The sequence below is a fragment of the Marmota monax genome, unplaced genomic scaffold, assembly GCF_021218885.2.
Source record: "Marmota monax isolate L192 unplaced genomic scaffold, Marmota_monax_Labrador192_F-V1.1 WCK01_AAM20220418_F8-fsc00190, whole genome shotgun sequence".
Taxonomy (NCBI): domain Eukaryota; kingdom Metazoa; phylum Chordata; class Mammalia; order Rodentia; family Sciuridae; genus Marmota; species Marmota monax.
Window position 1 is genome coordinate 900973 of NW_026693010.1, and position 23439 is coordinate 924411.

Below are 23439 nucleotides of genomic sequence, written 5' to 3' on the forward strand. Positions count from 1 at the left end.
TATTCTCATCATAACTTGGAGACTGATCCTCCTTTTGAGAATTTTTTAGTGGATGTCCATGGATGGCATTTATGGGCCTTGTTAATTCTGAAATCATGTGCAGTGTTTTTTGATCTGATATACATTTTTATTCTGAAGCAAAGGACCTTGGATCCTCATATTGCTCGCTGACAAAATAGGTTAGAAATAATTGTTCTGTAGTGTGGTAGGGCTTAGAAATCTATCAGTGACGATGTTCACAAGGAATCTCTTGAATCTTCAGTGAAGGCTGGAGCTCTTAGGCTTCGATTAGGATTCCCAAGTTATGTTTTGCAGTATTAAAATAGGTGTTAAGGGGCTGGGGTTGTGGTTCACCAGTAGAGCGCTCGCCTAGCACATGGAAGGCATTGGGTTTGATCCTCAGCACCACATAAAAAATAAATAAATAAAATAAAGATATTGTGTCCAACTACAACTAAAAAAATAATATTTAAAAAAAGTAGGTATTAATGGGTTTCTAGTGCCAAGACAGTATGAGAAATGATGCCTACATGCATATTCTGTATCTTCCTCTTGAATATTTAATATTCTTTTTTTTAAAATTTTTTAATATTTATTTTTAGTTTTAGGTGGACACAATATCTTTATTTTTTATGTGGTGCTGAGAATCAAACCCAGTGCCTCACGCATGCTAGGCGAGCACTCTACCACTTGAGCCACATCCCAAGCCCCTTGGATATTTAATATTCATGTAAGCATATTTAAGTTGTTAAGAGCTCCTATATAAAGAAGTGTGTTTTTTTTAACATTTTTTTTTTTTAGTTGTAGATGGACACAATAATACCTTTATTTATCTTTATGTGGTGCTGAGGTTCGAACCCAGGGCCTCAAACATGCTAGGCAAGCGCTCTACCACTGAGCCACAACTCAGCCCAAGAAGTATGTTTAATTTTGACTCAGAGGGATCCCTTTTTGTATAGTGCCTTCCCTGGAATTTGGAAATTGAACTACTCGTAGTAATGTTAAACTTAATTAACATAATATTCTTCTTAGTCCAATGTGATTTTTTAAAATCCCCGCCCCCTCCAACTAGAGATTGAACCCAGAGGTGCTTAACCACTGAGCCACATCCCCAACCTTTTATTTTTTGAGACAGGGCCTCATTAAGGTGCTGAGGCTGGCCTCAGCCTCTGGGATTACAGGTATGAGCCACCTTGCCTGGCTCAAAAGAAGATCTTAATTTTATCACCATCAGGCTATTTTATGAATTTAGAAGAACAGAATAGCAGAGGAAGAGTATTGGCACTTCTGATGCCTTCGCCATGTTTGAGAAGACCTTTCTATGCATTTCCTGATTTTTTTTCCCCTTCCCTTTGAGCATTTGTAGGGACTTTAAAAAGCCATCTATGCCATTTTTTAATGTATTATTGTCTCTTAAGGAGAGCTGAAAATCTACCTCCCTGTGTTGTAAAGCTTTGTTTGCTGGGCTGTGCTGAATAAGTCTACTTCACATGAGCCATCCTGACTTCTTTATGCTGAGTCCAAGTTAGACCCACCTAGTTGCTTTGAGTGCTTTTCAAGGTGGTTTGATTTTGGAGTCTCTTTTCATTTGTTGCCTTCCTGGACATATTCATTTGGTCATAATATCCATCTCCAGTTGTGTCCGAAACTGAATATTGAGGATGGTGGGCATTTGCTGAGCTTTATGTCAAGCACAACAAGTACTGAAATGCTGTCCATGCTCCCATAGCTTTCAGTCTCTACAGAGAACTTTTCCGGGGGAAAGTTCCTGTTCCCATTTTACAGCTCATCTTCCACAGAAGTGTGTAGAACCAACATGGATCCTATGTGATGGAACTCAGAGTGGTGTCCAGAGTTACTGGGCTCTAAACCTGTCTCTCAGACTGAGTCCTTCAAGTCTCAGGCTTCACTCCTGCCACCATCTGTCATTGCAGGCCAAGATTGTATTAGCATCTTTTGCCTATTTGTATTTTGTTCTCTGTTGGAATCTTTGGAGTCAGAATTTGATTTTTATATATATATATGTATATATGTATTTTTCTAGACCGAGAAGAGAAGAGCAGAATATATAAATTTAATAGGTTTTTAAACTATGGTTATTGCCTAAGGTAAAGTTGCAGTTGTAGTTTAATCCCTGCTCAGAATTAGTTAAAGCTTTAAACCTTAATAAACAATCTAGGGCCGGGGCTGTGTCTCAGTGGTAGTGCACTTGTCTGGCATGTGTAAGGCACTGGGTTTGATTCTCCGCACTGCATAGAAATAAATAAAATAAAGGTCTATGAACAACTAAAAAAGTATTTAAAAAAAAAAAAAACAATCTAAAAGAATTCTTTTTGTGTGGTATTAAGGCTTGAACCCCCAGGGTGTTATATATGCTAGGTAACCACTTTACCACTTAGCTACATCTTCAGGTATTTTTAAATTTAATTTTTGAGACAGGATCTTCTTATATTGCTGAGATTGGCCTCAACTTGTGATCTTGCAAAATGCGAATACCCTTCCTCTGCTATTCTGCTCTTATAAACTCACAAAACAGCAGCCTGATGATGGATTTCTTTTTAAAAAATCCAGTTAGACCAAGGAGAGTATTGTATTTATAGCTTGAGTTCCAGGCATGCACCGCTATAACATTTATATACTGTTAAAAGTTTGGAAGACAGAAAAGTGCAAAAAGAAAAATTAACCCATTTCCCCATCACCCCGAAATAAAACATTTTGGAGTGTTTCTTCCAGTCACTTTCCCCCTGCATATTTGTATAGATGAGATGGTGTGTGTGTGTGTGTGTGTGTGTGTGATTTTGAGCACTCCCACATTGTTCAAATGCCTTGTGAACATTTAAAATCACTGTAATAGTTCATTCTATGGATGAATCAGTGTGTTTAACCATTCCTCTACTGAAAATTCGGATTATTTTTAATTCATTGCTATTGTAAACAAAGCCTGCAGTTAAAAACCGAGTCATAGACCTTTGCCCATTTTTTGTTTTTGTTTTTGTTTTTTCTTAAGTTGCATTTCTAGGAATGAATTGTGGATTGGAAGGAATTTGCTTCTCTATCCAAGTGTGAGGACGTGTGTGAGAACACAGTGGTATTCTTTCAAGTCAGTCAGGGTTCTCCAAGTAGGTTCCTACTTGTGGAATTTGGGAATTATGCCGTTGGCTAATAATCTAACCAAAGTTGGGCAATAAAATGTAATTTTGGTGTTAATGCAAATGAGGATACATAATTTATTCTCTATCATCTTTCCCTTGGTTCTTCTCCTCTGTAATAGGCAACTTTTTACTCATACTTGTCTTTCTCTTTTATTTGAAAGGAATGTTAAGTGTTGATTGTCCATCATTGATTTGAACATTAGGTAGAATAGGGGATTGGGTCTTGGTTGGATTTTAGCAAATAGCAAGAAATTTTGCCTATAGATCCCTGGCTTTTCTCTGTTGGTTTCTTCTCAAAGCGGCTGTTGACATTCTGTCTCTTAGGATTACTTAAGATTATTACAAAAATTCTTAGTTAAAAACTTTTTGTTTATAAAAATAAATGGTCGGGCTGGGGTTGTGGTTTAGTGGTAGAACGTTCGCTTAGCATTGCAAGGCCCTGGGTTAGATCCTCAGCACCACATATAAATAAAGGGATTGTGTGCAACTACAACAAACAAACAAATAAATAAATAAATAAATGGTACTGGGCTAGAGTTGAAGCTCAGTGGTAGAGCGCTTCTCTAATGTGTGTGAGGCACTGGGTTTAATTCTCACCACCATATAAAAATAAATAAGGGCTGGGATTGTAGCTCAGCAGTAGAGCACTTGCCTAGCACACGTGAGGCATTGGGTTCAGTCCTCAGCACCACATAAAAAATAAAGGTTATTGTGTCCAACTAAAACTTAAAAAAAAAAAAGGAACAAATATTAAAAAAAATATATTGTGTCCATCTACAACTAAAATATTAAAGAAACAGTACTGCAAAAAAAATTTGAACAATATGTAACATAATGTAGATAGTGAAATCTCTTCCATAGCCACTGTTTACAATAAATATTCTTTTTCTAGCATTTTATGTATATTAATATAAAAAACTTTCATCACAAAGTATAAGCTGCTCACCAATTTGTTCCTCAAAAAGTATTTTGGACTTTGTCTCATCTTACCACATCTGCAGTTCCTTTTTGACTATAACAATGTATAGGGTTTGGGATGTAGCTCATGTGGTAGCGTGCTCACTTGGCATGCGTGAGGCACTGGGTTCAATCCTCAGCACCACATAAAAGAAAATAAAGATATTGTGTCCACCTAAAACTAAAAAATAAGTATTAAAAAAAGAAGTGTATAGCTGTACCATAGTCCCTTTTTTTTAAACAAAATTGACTATTAGTAAATATTTAAATATTATAGGCTTCTTTTATTGTTAAAAAAGGTTACAGTGAACATTCTTACTTCCTGTCCCTGTAGCATAATGATGTTTCCATCAATGCATATATGGTGGTCCCATAAGATTATAATGTAGTTGGGCCCAGTGGTGCATGCCCATAATCCCAGTTGCTTGCATAGCCGAGGCAGGTGGATCCAAAGTTTGAGGCCAACTTTAGCAAGTTAGTGAGACCCTGTCTCAATTTAAAAAGAACAGGGCATGCATCTCAGTGGCAAAAGTACCCCAGGGTTCAATCTCCAGTACCGTCAAACCCCCCCCCCACCAAAAAAAAAAAGCACTGAACTGAAAAATTTCTGTTTTTCAGTGATATTATAGCCCTTGTATCTACTCATTTGTGGCTACTGCTCTGCAGTCCTTTAAGTATAACACATATAATTATGCCTTTTTTTTGGGGGGGGTACCAGGGATTGAACCTGGGGACACTCAACCACTGAGCTACATCCTCAGCCTTGTTTTGTATTTTATTTAGAGACAGGGTCTCATTGAATTGCTTAACATCTCACTTTTCGCTGAGGCTGGCTTTGAACTCGATCCTCCTGAGCTGCTGGGATTACAGGCGTGCACCACCACGCTAGGCTTATAATTATGTACAGACACGAAAATGAAAACAAATGATGATGGAACTGGTTTATGTCTTTTATTTTGAATCATGATCATTATTTATTTATTTATGGTGGTCTTGAGGATGGAACTTGGGGCCTCAGGCATACAAAGCAAGCACTGTGCCACTAAGCCACATCCCTGTATTTTAAAGTGTACTTCTACTTATTAACATAGAATGTTTTGCAGAATTTTTTATGTCGACAGCCTCATACATCTCATGTTTTCTGCATCTCCTGATTGTTTCGTTTTCTCTTCATCAATGCTGTGCTGTTTTGATCATTATGACCCTAGGAGCAGAGGCTATGACTAATGCACATACACCATGCAGCCCAGTGTGCAGTAGGCTACCTATACCACCTACTTTGTGTGATGTTTGCACACTGACAGAAGAGCCTTATGACACATTTTTCAGAATGTATCCCCATTGTTAAGTGGCACATGACTGTCTAAAGAGCAGTTGTAGGTTCATAGCTGAAGAAAGCAGAAAATACAGAGAATGCCAGCTTTCCTTCTGCTCTGTAGAAGGAAAAAACTGTAATTTACCCCTCAGCAGACGTCTTGTACCTGAGCATACCAGAGGGATATATTGGTTACAGTTGATGAACCTTCACCAATACCCCATTGTCACTCACATTCCACGTTGACATTAGGGCTCACTCTTGTGTTGCATGAACGGATGTGTAATGACATGCTTCCCTTGTTGAAGTTGTCACACAGAGTGGTTTCACTGCCCTAAGAATCCTCTACTCTCCCTTTTCGTCTTCCTGTGCTCCTCAGCCCCTGGCAACCACTGACCCTGCACTGTCTCTGTAGACTTGCCTTTTCCAGAATGCTATCTGATTGGATTCACAGTGCATGGCCTGCATCCAAGGTTCCTCCATGCCTTCCTCAAGCTTGATGGCATACATCTTTTTAGCACTAAGTAACATTCCCTTGTCTGGACATGAGGGCTATAGTTGTCAGTTTACCCACTGGAGGGCCTGGCCTCCTGGCTGCCTCTGGGCTCTGCAGTCTGACCAGAGCTCTGGTGCTTCTCCTCACTCAGGGGTTTGTGTGGGCATTCACCCAGGAGCACGGCTGCTGGTCTGCAGGCAGGAGCATTTGCCTCCTCCACTTGCTTTAGCCTCTGGTGTGTACCCGTAGGTATGTCTGAACTCTTGCTTTTGTTTTATTGTTCTGGGTTATTTTGTTGTTGTTTTCTCTTATTTGGTACCATCTTTTCCATCTTCCTGACTCATATTTATTTTTTTAGGTAAGTCTTAGACTTGTGGAATGAAGTTCTCTCTAGGAATATCTTGCTTGGGTTGCTTTGGATATGAGTTCATTCACTATTGATAGTTACTCCTGTTTTTGTTGAGCAGGAGTTCTAGCTATAGGGAGTAAGGGGTACAAAAAGGTTATGCTCAGTGGAGAGAGAGCAGGAAAGTGAATATGTGAACAAAAAATTGTTTCTAGTCCTTTTTTTCAATATTTATTTTTTTTTTAGTTGTAGTTGGACACAACATCTTTATTTATTTAAATATTTATTTCTTAGTTGTACACAATACCTTTATTTTATTTATTTATTTTTATGTGGTGCTGAGGATCGAACCCAGGGCCTCAAACACACTAGGCGAGTGCTCTACCGATGAGCCACAATCCCAGCCCTGTTTTCTAGTCCTTTTTAGAGGCAAAAAATTGAGGTCTAGCGAGAGGTTTCATCAAATGTTTTCAGTCTCACAGCTAGTTAGTAGCCAAGATTAGCATAGATCGCTGGTCTCCAGACTGCATTTATAGTACACTTCTGAAGCCATCATGCATAGCTTTGTTTAATAAAGTATAATTAAGTACTTAAAATATTACTGATATTACAAGAGTTGCTTTGGGCTGTGCCTAAGTAACAATCATTTAATGGCAGGTTTGCCTAGAACAGGTGCTCTGGAGAGACAACTTTTGTGTTGAAGAAATGTAAATAATTCTTAGTAGTAGCTAAGAGCAGTAGAGTTGAAACTGTTCTGGCAAATGATCATGGAAAATTGTTTGATGAAACAGTGCACATTGTGTAGGGGCAAAGGCTTGAATGACAAGAACAGTCTACCATTGTGTGGTGAGGCTGGAAATGGTCACTCAATGGAGAAGAATGTCTACCCTTAGATTATTTCAGCACTGGGTGTCTCTTGCCCTGACTCAGTGCCCTGATGGCCCCCTTGGGCCCAGCAGAAGGCACCAGTCTTCCTGGGGAGCAGCTGTGGGAGACTGTACACATTTGGGTGAACTGGGGTGTGTGTGAGTTTGTTCACAGGACAAGGGCCTAGTGCTCTCAGGACAGAAGAAGAGCACGACCGCAGAGGCATGGGGCATGAAGAGGAAAGCAGTGCTTTGCTTTGGAGATTGTCTGAATGTGACTCGTGTTGTCCTAGAGGAATCAAAAAGGGAAGAAACTGGGAAGGCAGTTCCTTTCTTAAAGGATTGAGGATCCCTTGAAGGGTTTATAGCTGGAAGTGGTAGCATTTATGTTAGAAAGCTCTTGACAGCTTGTGATGTAGATAGGGTTAGGGACTAGAGGGAGCAGTGTCAGTGCGGTCCCAGATGGGGTGCCCTGGCCATTCCAGCACTGGGGGAGCACAGTAGAAACTCAGGAAGGCCAGCCATTGATTTCAGGAGCCTTTGAACTTGTCAGAATGGATGTAGTGGTGGTCCAGGGGCCTTCAGTGTGCCTTTCTTACTGGTGCATCCACACCCTTCCACCCTTGATTCCATGCTGCCTTCTCAGTAGCTTCCACACCCCACCTATGTGCACTGTCCCGGTTTGGGCCACCAGACCTTGCTTGGCTGCACTTATGTACTTTCTGGTGGGACTGTTCCTCTTTGCGGGGATGCTCTGCACTGTGCAGTGTGGTTTGGTTTTTGTTTTTTTTCCAAATAATGGTATTGGGGATTGAACCCAGAGCCTCAAACATACTAGGTAGGTGTTCTTAACATTGAGCTATATCCCCAGTGACCTCCCCCACAATTAAATTTCAAGACAGGTCTCCCTAAGTTGCCCAGGCTGGCCTTGAACTTGGGATTCCCCTGCCTCAGCCTCCCAAGTAGCTGAGATTGCAGATGTGCACCACTGCACCTGTACACTTCCCTCTTGTTTCTACACTCGCTTCATGGAGGTATAGGCTCACCTGATGGACTTCGTATAGTGGAGCAGCTGAAGATTAGCAAAACCCTAGTGGACATATTAGTACCAAGAACTTGCAGAAGGGTTTTGTTATTTGTTTTGCGATACTGGGGAATTGAAACCAGGGCTGCTCAGAGCCACAAAACTGCATCTCCAACCCTATTTTAAATTTTATTTGAGATATGGGTCATGCCCAGGCTGGTCTGGAACTTTGGATCCTCCTGCCTCACCCTCCTGAGTCAGTAGAATTATGGGTGTGTACATCTGCACCTGGCTTTTTTGTTCTGTGTGGGTTTTTTTAAATTCTAATTTGTTATATATGACAGTAATTAATACATTACAATTCATATTATACATATAGAGCACAATTTTTCATCTTTCTGGTTGTACACAAATTAGACTCATACCGTTCGGGTCTTCATACATGTACTTAGGGTAATGATGTCCATCTCATTCCACCTTTTTTCCTACCCCCATGCTCCCTCCCTCCCCTTTTGCTCTATCCAGAATTCACCTAATCCTCGCATGTTCCCCCACCTCACCCCATTATGTTTCTTTTTTTATAAGGATATTATTTTTTTTTCCCACAATGTCTTTTTTTTTTAATGTGGTGCTGAGGATCGAACCCGGGTCCCGCCTGTGCTAGGTGAGCACTCTACCTCTGAGCTACAATCCCAGCCCAGCCACAATCCCACCCCACCCCACCCCATTATGAATCAGCATTCTTTTATTCAGAGAAAACATTCGGCATTTGGTTTTGGGATTGGCTATTTTGGGGATTGACTAACTTAGTATTATATTCTCCAACTCCATGCATTTACCTGCAAATACCATGATTTTATTCTCTTTTAATGCTGAATAGTATTCCATTGTGTATATATACCACATTTTAAAAAATTCATTCAACAATTGAAGGACATCTAGGTTGGTTCCACAGTTTAGCTATTATGCTGTGTGGGGTTTTTGTTGTTGTTGTTTTGTTTTTTTGTTTTGTAAACAAAACAAAAACAGTCCCCCTGCCTGTTTTTTCTTTTGTTTAGTTTTGTTTTAAATTTAGAGACAGGGTCTCTCTGATTTGCTTAGGGCCTAATTAAGTTGAGGAGTCTGGGTTTGAACTCACAGTCCTCCTGCCTCAGTTGCTGGGATTATAAGGCCTAGGCGACTGTGCCCAGCTTTGTTCTGTTTTTACTAGTCATTCTCAGCTTTGAAATGTGTAGTTAAGCTGCATCTTAGGCCCAGTTTGGTTTCTTTTACTGACTTGGGGAAAGCAAAGCTTATCAAAGCAAGTATGATCAAGTATACAGCAGATGTGTGGCCTGGGGTGAGGTGGGGGCTTCTTAGAGAAAAGGATGGGCTAGGAAAGGGAGTAATCTGAGGATGATTTGAAATTTGATTTATTTATTGAACTCGGGGGCACTCGACCACTGAGCCACATCCCAGCCCTGTTTTTGTATTTTATTTAGAGACAGGGTCTCACTGAGTTGCTTTGCGCCTCACTTTTGCTTAGGTTGGCTTTGAACTCGTGATCCTCTTGCCTCAGCCTCCAGAGCCACTGGGATTACAGGTGTGCCCACTGCACCTGGCTGATATTTCATTTTTTAAAAAGTGGAATTTGAAAGAGGTGTGTTAGAGCTAGTGGGGAAAACCCTGCGCTTGCTGAGGTCCCTGTGGATGGTTACCTTCTGAAGGAGCACACTTCCCAGGAGGGCCTGCTGCTGCCTGGGTCTGATGTTAGCAAGGCAGCATTTGGCCATTGGGAATCCCCACAAATAGATTGTCCTGCTCACTTATGCATTATGTATTTTATAAGATATATATAGTAAGTGAGTGTGCAGTTATTTAAGTGTTAGACTGCATTTTAAAAAATTAGAAAAATGAGTAAAATCTGGTACAAGGGTAAGGAGCATGGATCTCAGTGTTAAAGGATAAAAACAGAAATCATTATCTTTACCAGAGATAGTCAAACTGGATGATTTTTTTTTTTAAAGCTGGCTATTAATGGTTAAGGAACACATACATGTAAGATATATATTAGGGATTTTAAAATAAGTTTTAGCTTTATGTAATAGGAACTCTTCCTATACCTGCAGCACATATCAAGCCATTCCTATGTTATGAACATTTGACATCAGCACAGTTTTAGTTTTATGTATTATATGAAAGTTGAGAATTTATATACTCATGTGCACACTTACATTCTGTATTTTCACGTAGATGTGTGTGGTAAATAAATGTTTGCCAGCTATATTTTGAACAGAGAGCAGCCTGTGTTCAGAATATCCTTGGGCTTTGCAGTTCCCTGTAAATCACTCCAGAACCTGGTAGTTGCAACCAGGCCCTGCTAGCCTGACATCTGTTCTCCTTCAGGAGCTCACTGGTGTCCTCCTTAGTGTCCTCTGTCTGGAATGCTCAGCTCCCAGTGTCCACACAGCTTGTGCTGCCGGTTCCTGCTGTCACCACTGTGGTGTTGCTGTGTCACAGAGGCCTTCTCTGACCACGTAGTAAAATAGGAACCATTTAGTGTCTTTGCCCTATTTGCTTCCTTCCTCTTATTATCACCTTCCTCTAAAATATTATTTATTTTGTGTCTCTCCATATAGTGGAAAACTGAGTGGAGGAACTTGGCATGTCTGTTAGCTCTGTCAGACCTCTTGGCACACATTGGATGGTACCATACGTTGTAGTCCGGTGAAAGAAGAGAGGGTAGGAGCTTGGAGTTTCCTTGGGATAGAGATTTTCAAGTACAGGGTTTTTAGCTATTTTCTGTGCAGCTTGGCTCATCTGGAATCCTCTGTTTTCTTCATTGCCACTTATCTCATGGTCAGCATTTATTTACTCAGTAAACATTTGAGTGACCGCTTATGTGCTGAGCACCAATAGGCACTAGAGGAATACATGGGCAGTCTGATGGGCCAGTTCAAATGTGGCCTACGGTCCAAGGGGACGCAGCCCCAGGAGGTGACAGGTTCATTGTGTTCTGACACAGGTGTATAACAACAGCTCTCACCTGTCCTACCTCTGACTGCAGTGTGGGCAGGGTTGGGGAGGATAAGCCTATACCACCTAGTTTTCAGCATTCTGTAAAAAATAGATTGGGACTTGTGATTAAAATGATTTTTTTGTGTGTGAAAATTATTTTCATCATTTCTACTTTCTATTAGGTGCTCTAGAATTGGCTAAAATGGGATGGCTACCAGCAGACAGAGCCGAGTGCCCCTGTGCATAGAAGCTCGGGGCATCTCAGGGTTACTTGGTTATGCTGTCATCACTCCCTCGCTCATCAGCCTTTGCCCTCTTGTGCTTGAGTCTCAGCTCTTCAGTTATGATTTCTCTCTTCTTCCTGTTGGCATTGGACATTTGGTTATAAGTTTTAACTGCTGCAGATATTACTACAGGAGCGTTCTTTGACCTATTCCTTGGTCCCATCTGGAATGTAGATGCTGACTCTTGAGAGATCAGTGCCAGATAACTTCCCAAAGTGATCAGACTGGTTTATCCTCTTGCCATAGTAAGATGCAACTTTTATTTGCTGGTGTCCTCTTTACTTCTTATTGCTGCGGTTGGGTTTTAGACATCTTGTGAGTATCACATTGTTTCTCATATCCAGGAATTTTGCTACTGTTTATTAGGTATGAGGAAGGCCTTATGGTTCTGTAAAATATGTTCACATTGAATAGACATTTAGATTGGTATTTGTAGCAATGATATGAATAACTGGGATTTACTATTTATTTATTTATTTGATACTGGGGATTGAATCCAGGGCCTCATGCATGATAGGAAGGTACTCTGAGCTGTATCCCCAGCTCTGAGATTTACTTTAAAATTCTTCAGCAGATATAAAGCACATTTTGGGTTCAGCTAGCTGAATTGGAATATGGACACAGATTATTGTTGTAGTATTTCATTTACTATTTTGTGGTTATGTAAGAATATACATACTTGGAAGAGACATGCTCAATATTTGATTAGAATGTATAAAAATAACTCTCAAATGCTTCAGAAAAAATTATATATGTACACAAGTTTGTTTTAATGTTAAGAATGGTATATATAGTTCCCCTAGTCATGGATATTTTTTTCGTTTGAGAGTTTCTGGGGGCCCAACCCATGTGCCTCTCTTAAAAGCACGTGTTCAACACCTGTCCCTCCCCCAGTATGGCTATGACTAGTGTATGCTTCCATGAACTCTAGTTGTAAGCACAAATGTTATCATACTGCACATAAAAGTTTTAAAACTGCAGTTTTTCCTGTGATTAAAAAATAAACTGAAATGTGGATTTACCTAAGCATGTCCCAGTGTGTGTGCATGTGGTGCTGGGAATGGAACCCCGGGCCTCACTTGTGTTAGACAAGTGCTCCAACCCCTGAGCTGCACCTCAGCCTTTTTTTTTTTTAATATATATTTTTTTAATATTTATTTTTTAGGTGTAGATGGACACAACACAATGCCTTTATTTTTATGTGGTGCTGAGGATCGAACCTAGGTCCCACCCGTGCTAGACGAGCGCTCTATCGCTGAGCCACAATCCCAGCCCCTTAGCCTTTTTTAAAATTTTATTTTGAGGCAGGGTCTCACTAAGTTGCCCAGGTTGGCCTTGAACTTGTGCTTCTTCTGCCTTAGTCTCCTGAATTGCTGGGATGGCAGGCTTACACCATTTCACCCAGTAGCCATGTCCCATTTGTGAACATTTAGATTTTGTTGTTCCTTACTATAAATAACACATGAGTAAGCCAAAATGTATTGTGTCCTTCCCCAGTAGACAAGCAAGTCTCCTTGACGGCAGGTCAGAGTTTCCATCTAAGTGCATTCATGGTTCTTTTTCTCTGGCGTTTATGACAATTAGAATTAATTATCTGTGTAATTATGTGTCTGTCCAACTGTGAGAGTTCAGAAGTACACACATGATCCAGTCATTGCTGTAGGGGTAGCACTAGGCACACAGTAGGCACACAGAAAGATTTGTTGAGTCATTGGAAAAATAATTCAGTATAAAACATTAGCTCATTTAAAAATGTCACCTTGCTGCTGCCTACTTTGGAATGTATGAAAGAAGCTGTTTCTGTTGCAGTGCTTCCATGAAGGTTTCTTTACTGGATGAAGAAGCCCACAAGTTTCAGGCATGAAACTTGTTGGAGGCGCAGTGGAAGCCCCTCCCCACAGCACACAGGCTCACTGTCCTCACGGCTTTGCTTGCCTCTCAGGGCTGAGGAGCTGGTTCCTGCAGGGGAAGTGACTCCTGTGAAGTGTGTGCGACAGCTTCCTGTGACAGAAGCCTCTTTTTTCCCCTCAACTGCTTGAATGGCCTCTAGGACTCCTACTCTGTGGAAGGTGGAAGACACATGCCCCAGAAAGGCGGCGTGCAAAATCTCCAGATTGTAGAGCTTTCTATCCACCTTCTGACCATCCCTTTTCTCCTCTGCCCAAAACCCCTCAGCAAGAGGTGGGGCTTGAAATCAGTACTTTCTAAAGAGAGCACTGGAAGGAAAAAGTTTCGAGTGATTGGGAATTCATAAAGCAAGGGGTTAAAGGCATACATAGCTCATATGTATAGCATATGTTTATCTGGGTTTGATTCCCAGCACTGCAAAAAATAGTAATAATAAAGTAAAAATAATAATAATAAAGTAAATAATAATAATGTAATAAAAATGATAAAATAATAAAAAATAAAGTAAAAAAAACCTCATTTTATGTAGTAATAACAAAACCACATTTCTTCCTGTTTCTGTGATTTTGATATCTTCATGACCTTTTTTTAAAAAAAGAATGTTTTGGTTGTAGATGGACACAATACCTTTATTTATTTTTATGTGATGCTGAAGATTGAACCCAGTGCCTCACATGTGCTAGGCGAGCCACTGAGTTACAACCCCAGCCCTTTCATAATCTTTTTATTGTCAGAACTTTAAAGTTCTGTGCTTGTTGAGATGTGGGAATTTTTGTTTGTTTCATTGTGTTTTGTTTTTTATTTAGATTCTCACTCTGCCCAGGCTGGCCTACCAATTTCTGGTGTCAAGTGAGTCTTTGCCACAGCCTCCTAAGAAGCTGGGAATTAAAACACTACCATGTGTGACTTGAGATTATTATTATTTAAAAAAATATTTTTTAGTTTTAGGTGGATAAAATATCTTTATTTTATGTGGTGCTGAGGATCAAATCCAGTGCCTCACTCATGCCACATGAGCATGCTACCACTTGAACCACATCCCCAGCCCCTCAAAATATTATTTTTATTATATTAAAATGTGGAGTGCTGAGCTGGATGCAGTGACACACACCTGTAATCCCAGCAACTCGGGAGGGTAAGTCAGGAGGAGGCCAGCTTCAGCAATTAGCAAGACCACCCTTTCTCAAAATTTAAAAAAAAAAAAAAAAGGTGTGGGGAAGGGGTCTGAGGATGCAGTTCAGTGGTAGAGCATCCCTGAGTTTCATCCCTAGTACCATTAAAAAAAAAAATTCAAAAATAAAGCTGCAAACCAATGCCCTATACTCTTAAATGTTGTGCTCTGATTTACTAGCCCTCATAACAACATTGGGAGCATTTAAAAAAAAAAAAGTACAGAACACCTCAAGTGTGTCCTTTCTTGAGCTGGGTGTGCTCATTTATGAAAGTTCACCAAAATATGCATGGTATTTTTTGAACACCATATATTTGCAGGAAGTCCACCTGTATGTCTGTGCACATATGAATGTGTGTATACCACACAAGAGTGTTTCAGTCAGCATCAGACTCATCGACGACGGGAGCGCCAGAAGACTGTGTTGTCTAGGACATCATGGTGCTTCAGTGTGGGAACGTAGACTCTGTGATGTTTGCAGAATTGAATTGCCTAATGATGGCTTTCTGAGGACACATCTCTGTTGTCAGGCGACCTGTGGCATGCAGGTGTGCACATGTGCACGTGCACTGTAAGGTGGGCCCCCAAGACCAGCTCATGAAGGAGGTTTGTCAGGTAATTCTGATGAGTCAGGATTGAGAACTGCTGAGTTGGAGCAAAACTTGGAGGGAGTTGAACTGGGCTTCATCTCTCCTGCTCAGCTGTTTAATCCTGTGGTTATAAACTGCACCACTGCTTCTGGTTGAGTCTTGCTAACATTTACAAAGGAATTAAGCTAATAGTTCTTTATGTGTGTTTGTTTTAGTCCCCACATTACTCTGAGAAAGTGTCCTGTAGTTGAGGAACGGGGTTATTCAGCAGGCTGTTGGCAGAGGCCAAAGACTTTGCCACTTGTGTAGGCTCTTCTACGGCAGCCAGCTTTCTGGAGGGAGAATCAACAACAGCAGCCTTTTTTCCTCTTCTTTTTCCTTTTCCTGTCGGTGTCAGGAAACACAGACCATAGTTTGGACCTCAGTTCACATTGTACAAAGCTACATATATATGGGGGCAAATGAGATTATTTTGAGTATACAATTGCCTGCTTAGGGACAAGTCAAGTTAGTTGATTTGATATGGAAGAGGTAAAGTGAATGGTATGTCCCTGTACACACTTCATTCTGTGTGTTTGCTATGGGAATTTTAAAAGAGGAAGATATATATTATTCAGTTTGTCCAAGAAGACTAAATGGCATTCTAGTGACTGTTGGTTTTATTGATATGAGAGATATGTGTCTTTCAGGATGTGTACACAGATGAGTGAAAACTGGAGCAAAGACTAGACTGCTCTTACCCTGCTGTTATTGAGGCCTGTGTGTGTGTGTGTGTGTGTGTGTACATGTAGGCAAGTGCTCTACCAGTGAGATAAACACCATAGCCCTGGGGAAAAATTGCAATGACAGCATCTATAAAAGCATTCACATTCAACATTTAAAAATTTTAAGAATTACTCATAAAATATTAACCTGTAAGAAACTTTTAAGATCATTAATGATCATGTACTCTCATACTAATGAGAACTGAATTGTAGAGATGAAGGCAGGCAGAAATGATTCAGTCATACAAGTTGAACCTGGATGGAGGGAGAATGCAGAGGTGGAGTTTGGATAGGAATAGATGCCAGAAGTTGAACTCCAGTGTGCATGGTTGAGTAGGGTATCTATTCACATATGTTTAATATTCAAAGAAGCAGCTTTAACAACAAAAACTGGATAGCCAGAATACTATGCTGTAGCACAGAACACTGTACTGCCATAAAAATGAAGAACACACCACAGTGCCCATCCTAGCAGTATAAAGCTGAAAGGAGAAACAGGTCCTTTTAAAACCTGCTGCACACAGTGCGATGCAGTGCCTCAGAACTTCACCGCATCCAGCCTAAGTAGCATGCCTGCTGGCTGCCCACACCAGGACACCAGGACACTAGGACATCAGGTGAACAATTCACATCATCAGAGATCTGACAAGTGCAAAGTAATAGGCTTGGGCTCCCTCTGTGGAAGAAGTCAGAGGTAGGAATGAGGAGCTACGTATGCAGCTTCTATCTACCATGCACGGTATTGGTTGTGTTTTACTTTTTACAATTGAATAAGGGTTTTATATAATCATCATCATCATGAATTTGAAGTACTGGGGATTGAATCCAGGGGTGCTCTACCACTGAGCTGCATCTCCAGTCCTTTTTTTTTTTAAGTCAGGGTATGATTAACTTGTGACCCTCCTGACTCAGCCTACTAAATTGCTAGGAGTATAGGCAACCACACCCAGCCTTATTATGTTCTATAAATTGGATGTATATAACATTTTTATGTATCTTGTGTTATATAATTTAAAATATTACTTATCTGCTAGAGAGTGTAACTCAGTGGTAGATCCTATGTTTAGCGTGCACTGGGTTCAATATTCAGCACTTCTTGAAGACAAGGTAATGACTATGAAAGGACACAGGAAGGTAGCCCCAAAACTTTTAACTGAGACTCCATCCATGTGAGCCCAGTCTAACTTAGGATTCTGAACTACCCACGTGATCATGAGGTATTGTGGCTTATTAAAACTGTTTTTTTTTTTTTTTTGAGAGAGAGAGAAATTTTTTTTTAATATTTATTTTTTAGTTTTCGGTGGACACAACATCTTTGTTTGTATGTGGTGCTGAGGGTTGAACCCGGGCCACACACATGCTAGGCGAGCGCGCTACCACTTGAGCCACATCCCCAGCCCCCAAACTTTTGAGGATAAAGGTCCCTGTTATAGTCATTGGTATATGTATAGAGAATATCTTAGTCCATTTCCTGTTGCTTGAACAGAACATCTGGGACTGGGTAATTAATAAATATAATAGAGGTTTATTTTGGCTCAAGTTCTGGAGGCTGGGAAATCTAAAAAAACTGATGCTGGCATCTGTCTAGCTTCTGGTGAAGGTGTCCAGTGGCCTCAACTAAAGTTTCAGAGGTGTCAGTCTGTAAACCGCCAGCTCCATTGCCCTGGGTTCAGAAGTGAGGCAGAACAAACATCATGATGGAAGGGTGTGGTGAAGAAAAGCAACTCAGGACATAGCAATCAGGAAGTAGCCATAGTATTGGTCAAATAGGTTGTCTGTGAGACTGAGTAGGATTTTGTGTTTACCGGGGTAGGATTTGTGTTTACTTAGTGAATCTATAAAGTGAATTTTCTATAAATTGAATTCTATAAAGTGAATCTTTTTAAAAACTACAGTAGGGAAATAGCATCTCCATAAAGAATATGCATTTTATTCATGACTTGGAAGGATGTGTTGGTCACATGCTCTGACAGACTATAGTTTGTGTCTTGTGCCCTCTTCTTTAAAGACAGTCAGTGGGAGCATTAGAATGTTAACTGCAGTAATGTCCATGCCCACCAGGTGGCAGAATTGCCTCACTTACATGATTTAAGGAGCTCTGATTGTCAGTGAGTTGAAGTGATAACTCATTCCTTATGTTAATAACAAAAGGAGATGTCATGGTATTTGTTATATTTAAATTTTTTTTGGCGTGCTCAGTTTGAGAGAAATTGCAGTCATGTTTCCTTTGCCATATGTCATGCTATTGCAAATGTTACGATAGTAGCTTTTTAAGCAGCTCTATTAAGGCTATAAGCTCTGTCCTCGGCCCACCCTTTGGTGTCATCCTATTTCTCTGCATAGAATCTGCAAGATCACAAGGTGTTCTGAGTCTCTGCAGTATCTGGGAGAGGGAAGGGTAAATTAAGGTTACTATGGAAGTTTTCATCTGCATTCTTTCCCTTTTGCTGTTGAATTGAGACTCTTGCCAGTGATAATAAGGTCATTTGGTTTGGATTAATTCATAATATAGAAGCAAATAAAGCTTAGCAGGAGGATCCATCTGTTTTTTACTCTCAGTTTCCATTACTTCAACCACGGCTTTTTTTTTTTTTTTTTTTTAAGTACAGGAGATTGAACCCAGGGGCACTTAACCACTGAACCACATCCCCAGCCCTTTTTATTTTTTATTCTGAGACACGGTCTTGCTAAGTTGCTGAGGCTGGCCTCAAATTTGTGATACTCCTTCCTTAGCCCAAGTCCCTGGGATTGCAGGCATGTATCACTTGGACACCTCAACCACAGTTTGACTTTCTTAGCTCCTATTACTAGATAAGAGTGTGTTGGTCAGCCTTGCTTATTAGTTCCCTTTCCCTTGGAGACAGTCCTTATCTGAAGAGCCTTCTCCCTTTGTCTGCTTTCCTCAAGTGAGAGGATTACACATGGAGGGTTAAGGCCACACATTCTGGGATCAGACACTCCAACTGTGTATAAGTCTGTTTCTGTCATTTATCAGCTGCGTGTGACTGACCAAGGTATTTAACATCTCTGAACCTCAGTTTCTTCATTTGTGAGAGTGATAATAGAATTATCACAGAGGATTAAAAAGATTATTCTTGTTCTGGGCACAGTGGTGCTTACCGGTAATCCCAGCAGCTCAGGAGGATGGGGCAGGAACACCACAAGTTCAAAGCCAGCCTAAGTAACTTGGTGAGATGCTGTCTCAAAATAAAAAAGGGCTGGGGATATTGCTCAGTGATTAAGTACCCCTGGGCTCAATTCCTAGCACCAATAATAATAATCCTTGTCAAGAGCTTAGAACACTGGCTGGCACAGAGTTAACTCTCAGGTGTGTTTTGTTTTTTGGTACCAGGCCTCTGAGATTACAGGCATGAGCCATTGTGCTTGGTATACGATGGTTTTTATGTAATCCATGTAGCTGTTGAAGCTCCTCCACTCCCCTCAGAACTGAGGGTTGAGTGCAGGGGTGCTATACCAATGAGACACACCCCCAAGCCCCTTTTATTTTTTGAGATAGGGCTTAGCTGAGTTGCCCAGGCTGGCCTTGACCTTGTGCTCCTCCTGCCTCAGCCTCCCAGGTCACGGGGGGCTATCCTTGAGTTGTCATCATCAGTCCTTATTGACTAGTTACCTGGTGCCCCTATGTCATCGGATGTCTGCACTGTTTCTTCATATATTTATGTTCTTTTCTGTCCCCTGCATGTGGTCTCAGGCTACAGCAGGAAATCAGATTGGTTTTGCGTTTCCATTTTGGCCTGCGTGTGATATAGTGCTGCGGTCATATTAAGTACAGTTCAATAATATTTGACTGGGTTTTAGGAATTTATGCATTTTCTTGATGAGTGAGATTTTTCTGCATTTAAGTGATGTTATAAAAAAAACTCATTCACATGTGTTTGCCATAATGGTACATAATGAATGGTAAGCTCTTTCTTGTCTTTTCAAAAAAGCCACAGAACTGGTTGGGGTGGCATGTGTTTAGTCTCAGCTATTTGGGAGGCTGAGGCAGGAGGTTGGCTTGAGTTCAGGAGCTTGGGAACCAGCCTAAGCAACATAGTCTGACCTCTCCCTCCTGAGGCTCTCCCCACAATGGCACCTCACTCCCAGATTGGGACGAACTCTGGTTGACCTCCTAGGGGCAGGGCAGCATCAAGATGCTTGCTTTCAGAGACGGGACCTCCATCTCTGGAACAGTTCTTCAGGGTCCGTTTTCTTGTCTGCGAGCATTTGCCATGCAGCTTGCATCTTCCTGCCTCTTCTTCCCAGTTCCTCTCTTCTCCACCCCCCATAAGCATCAGTCATCCTTTGTATTTTGAGGGCAGCTGGGAGCAGATTTAATTTTTTTTAGGTTGAAAGCTCATTTCTGCTTTACTTAGGGAGGCCACGTGGAAGGTTTTAAAAATGAGCATCTTCCATTTTCATAACGACCAGCAGCAGCTGCTCCTGTCTGTGAAGGAGCAGGTAAGTGGTAGGTGCCATGTCCCTCTGATCATCAAGGAGGAGGAAAGCTGAGGAGCAGGTGGAGCCCGAGGGATGTGCGAAACATCCTGTCTGATGGCAGCAGTGTCTGTGCAGAGTTCACTGTGGTCCAGAGCAATCAGAGGAGAGGGGGCAGCAAGGCTTGCTGTAGTGTGGTTTTCCCCGTTGGGTGACAGCCCAGCTTTACTTGTGAGAGCTAATTCCTGGTGTGAAAACCTAAACTTCCAGAAATTCAGTTAGGGATCTTGATTGGCTTTATTTTATTTTATTTTTAATTATTTTGTTTATTTTGAGACATGTTTTTGCCATCTTATTTTTTAATTTTTAAAATTTTTTATTCTAATTTGTTATGTCAGCAGAATGCATTACAATTCATATCATACATATAGAGCACAATTTTTCATATGTCTGGTTGTATAGAAAGTATGTTCACACCATTCGTGTCGTCATACATGTCCTTAGGGTTTGATTGGCTTTATTTTTGACTTTAGAATTGTACCATACTTCATTCCACAGACTAAGTGTGCCAACCTAGCAGAAGAGGTTAGCATGATAGATAGAGAAGGGGAATGAGGCAGAAACAAAAGAACAAAAAGTGGATTCTTTTCTCTGTGGTATTGGGAGACAGCGCAATAAGAAAGGAATTGGCTAGTTAAGTTCAGGTTATTTCAGGTTACAAAAGTGTAACAATTAAAGCTAGGGAACTTCATTATCATGCCCATTGAAACTGGCCTATTTGGGAATTTTTGCTGTTATCTCTTTAATCCTGATGAACTGAAAGTTCACCACATAGGTGGTTGACATGGAACATTAGCGTGTGGGACTTGATGTTGGTTTTTAGCCTGGTCTTTTTGGGACCCATTGCAGGAGCTTAGTCAGAAACAATAGCCTTCTGTCCCTTTAATTCATCACTGGGTCGGTCAGGAAAGTGGTGAAGGGATCACAGTCATTAGCACTTCCTGTGGGCCAGGCTCTGCTGGATGAACTCAGGGACAGCTGGGTTCGGGTCTCACTCAGCCTGACCTTGCTGGCTTTATTTTGCTGTAGGAAGCCAAAACATGGAGTAGCACAGCACCCCCAGCATTCACTCAGCACAGGTTGTCACCCTTTGGTGGACACTGTTGATAATGTGTTCTCTGATAGCATTAGCCTCGGAGTCCCTCTTGGTACCACCAAATGGCTTCCTTTAAGGATCTGTGGAAGAGTTCTTTCCTTCTTCCCTTTACTATTTTGTATTTTTTAGTTGTAGTTGGTTGGACACAATACCTTTATTTTATTTATTTTTATGTTGTGTTGAGGATCGAACCCAGGGCCTCGCATGAGCTAGGCGAGCGCTCTACTGCTGAGCCACAGCCTCAGCCCTCCTTCTTTCCTTTATATTCCAATTCTTACAGTGGAATTGAAGCACATCTGAAAGCAGCATGATTTAAAAGGCCACCTTAGTAAGTGCACCTGTTTTTTTAATATTACTGCAAGTGTGACAGGCAGCCTGAGTTGCTGCAGCTTGGTTGGTACCTTGTACCCTTTGTACCACCAGGGAGTGGTTGTACTAAAATACAAAAGGGCAGATGACAATGGAGTGGCATCCAAGAATGCTTGTTTTTCCCTTGCAATTTTTAGCTAAATCTGGTCAAAGACAATGGTTCGGCTCCGTGAAAGCCCTGTTGCTGAGGAACAGAATGGACTCTTCAGCAGACACCTGTGCCTGGTTCCAGCAGGACAGATGCTGCATGGCTCCCTCAGCCGGTGCACCTTTTTATATAGATAGATTTTATATAGATATATATTCATTCATTCATTATTTATTTATTTTTATGTGGTGTCGGATGGAACCCAGTGCCTCACACATGTGAAACAAGTGCTCTACCACTGAGCCCCAGCCCCCAGCCCGTGCATATTGATCTACTTAAAGGTTATGGGACTTCCTGGAATAACCAACCCCATCGAAAATTAGAAAACAAGGAATATCCCTTGAAATGTACCCCTCACACACCTCCTCCACCTCCACCCCTTGAAAACCAGTGATTTATTTGCTGAAATTCTGGTAAATAGAATCTTAACTATATTTTAGTGAAGTTACTATCAAGTTTGAATTTTAAATATAAAATATAAAAAATTAGAGCCTTAATATTGAAGTTAATATTAATTTGAGCTTGCATTATAGGTATTGCTGCTTGAATTAAGTTGATTTTTTTTCTTTTCTTTCTTTTTTCTTCGTTAACGAAAAAAAAATTCCTCCAAGTATTAGAATACATGCTAACAAAAGAGTCTGAATTCTTTTTCCGACTAGATCTCTTTTTGCTAAATTGGTTGCCTGTTTCACCACAGTTAGGAATGTGGTTGTGTTGTACTTGTATGTGAATATTGGGATTGAGATGTCTGATTGACAAGGTCTCTTGTGTCCATGGGCAAGGGAGCCTCTTTTTACTGTTGTCATTGCCTCTGGAGCATGAGATTTGGGGGCAAGAGGAAATAGGGAATGAAAGGAATTTTACTATTTTATTTCATGCTGTTCTGTGCTTCTTTATTACTTTTTAAAAATATATATATTTATTTTGTTTTTTAGTTATAGATGGAAATATCTTTATTTTTATGTGGTGCTGAGGATTGAACCCAGTGCCACATGCATGCTAGATGAGCACTCTACCTCTGAGCCACAACCCCAGCTCTTCTTTATTACTTTTTAAGCTTGTGTTTTTCTTATAATTCATGAAGGAAAGTCATTCATGACTTTAGGCAGTAATGTTGACCAGCAGTTCATTATTTTTCTGGCATACCTGGGAAGAAGGATTAGAAAGTCCTAAGGAGAGGAGAATGCTTCTTCTTCTCCTGGGGGTTGAGTGTTTCCGCAGAAGCCAGCATTTGCCATCTTGTTTTGGAATATCTGGACGTAAATACTGGGCATTAGGTCTTGTCATTTATCTCTTTGACTTTTTAAAACATCCTTTGCTGATTATTTAACCTCAGGTGAGATTAAAGTGAACTTCCATTTTATATTTCTTTTTACTGCTCAGTGGTTTTCAAAGTTCCAGAGCATTATTTTCTTGTTTTAGAAAATTTGAGTAGTTCCAAAAGAACAGATAATGCTTA

The 23439-nt window shown here is 40.7% G+C and overlaps 1 protein-coding gene across 2 annotated transcripts in view; it reads left to right on the forward strand.

Annotated features, from left to right (window-relative positions):
* Rcor1 (REST corepressor 1) overlaps window positions 1-23439 on the forward strand; it is a 132644-nt gene that overhangs the window by 78137 nt on the left and 31068 nt on the right. The gene's annotated exons all lie outside the window — the stretch shown is intronic.